The following is a 2,040-nucleotide window of genomic DNA, read 5'->3' on the forward strand; positions in this document are numbered from 1 at the left end:
CTCGGTTGGAAATGACCACCCGTGAATAATTTCAGGAGACGAGGTCCTGTGGATGGTCAGCTTAAATGCAAATCGGACTCGTACATGCGCACGCACACACAGACACTTCCACAACTTGTATCAAACGAGCAGTTTTTGATTATAGGAAGTAATTATGATGTTGTTGCAAATAGATTATGTAGAGAATGATGTCGAGAGGAAACCTCCTTCCATACATGCACCCCACGGTCTAGATACAAATATCAATCCACACGCGTAGAAGTTTGCATACGAACACACGACTCTGTGTCCATGCATGTAAATAGATAACTAAACTCAGGTTAAGTATTATTGCTAGTAATGATAATATTTTTATTTTTATGATGTTGCTACGATTACATATGGGACATTGTTGACGCCAGAAAGGATCACGGTTCCTGAAAGCTCACTGTCGCTAATTAGTCGATTACTTGTTTAGTGTTTGGAGTATTATTTACTCTTGTAGTTTGTCCGTCGTGACACCTACTTACAACGACATTTACGGTTTTGTTGACTGTTACGTTTTTCTCACGTTTTTCTCGGGTTATATATAGGTAATGTTATATGTATTCCATTATATATATTAATGTATATATATATATATATATATATATATATATATATATATATATATATATATATATATTATATATATGTATGCAAAATCACACACCATACACAACACTCACACGCATATATATATATATATATATATATTATATATATATATATATATATATATATTATATATATATATATATATATATATATAATGAGTTTCTGATTTTGCAGTTCCACGCTGGACGAGTGGTTTTCGCGCTCGGCTGCCAATCCGGTGGTCCGAAGTTCGATTCCCGGCTCTACCAACGCGGAATCAGAGGAATTTATTTCTGGTGATAGAAATTCATTTCTCAATATAGTGTGGTTCGGATCCCACAATAAACTGTAGGTCCCGTTGCTAGGTGACCAATTGGTTCCTAGCCACTTTAAAATATTTAATCTTTCGGGCCAGCCCTAGGAGAGCTGTTGATCAGCTCAGTGGTCTGGTTAATCTAAGATATACTTCTGATTTTGCATATATATAAGCATTCACCTATAACCCGAGAAAAACTCAACAGTCACTGGTAGTCATTTTTGCTGAAACACGGATGAATTCCGGAGACGAAGACTTCCGCAGCATTATCCATTTTATTCATCTACACATAAGGCTCATCTGTGTCATTCTCTTCTAGCATAAACTCACATTTCCTGAATATTAATCCTCTTCCTTTCCAGCACCTCTGTTATGTCATTTATCCTGTTCTATTTAGGTCTTCCCATCGGTCTTCTGAATTATTCACTTTTATCGCCAACCTCTCTTTATTCAATCTTGCCACATAACCATACCGTCCAGAAATAGTGATTGATCTTTTCAATTGTGATTAGCTTTTTTTATTTTTACCAGATCTGTGTATGTCTACACTTGGCACATTTTGAGTACTATTATGCCACATACACTCCGCAAAGAGTAAATCTCAACAGCTTCAACTTTTTTTTTTCATCGTTCATATTTAAAGCTCACACTTTACTGCCATAAAGGGGAGGTGGCTGAACAGTCCTTAAATACATTTACATATGATTTTTTGTACACACTTGGCTACCATTCTCGCATAATCTACTGTGTGACTCACCTTCTCTCTCATCCTGCCATCATCCTTTATGCTTACTCCCGCATACCTTTGAGAATCGACCACTTCCATTCTTCCACCATCTGTATCAACTTTCATTGCTTAGTCTGCCAGGTATCCATTATCCCTCATAAACCTGCTGTTGCCCACATTTTGAACTCGACTTTCTCCTCTTGCAAAACTTTCAAACTTTGCTGTGAGTGGGGTGCGGTTTCTGCCCAGGATCCCCAAATTCCGCTGCTGGTGGAGTGCAGTGTCTTCTCAGTACTGTATTATTTGCAGACATCTGTCATTCCACGTTCCAGTCATGGCTCATTTTTGGTCTTAGGACTTTTCACCTCCTGATTTGCTTTCT

Source organism: Macrobrachium nipponense, chromosome 32 (genome assembly GCF_015104395.2).
Source record: "Macrobrachium nipponense isolate FS-2020 chromosome 32, ASM1510439v2, whole genome shotgun sequence".
In the NCBI taxonomy this organism is placed as follows: Eukaryota; Metazoa; Arthropoda; class Malacostraca; order Decapoda; family Palaemonidae; genus Macrobrachium; species Macrobrachium nipponense.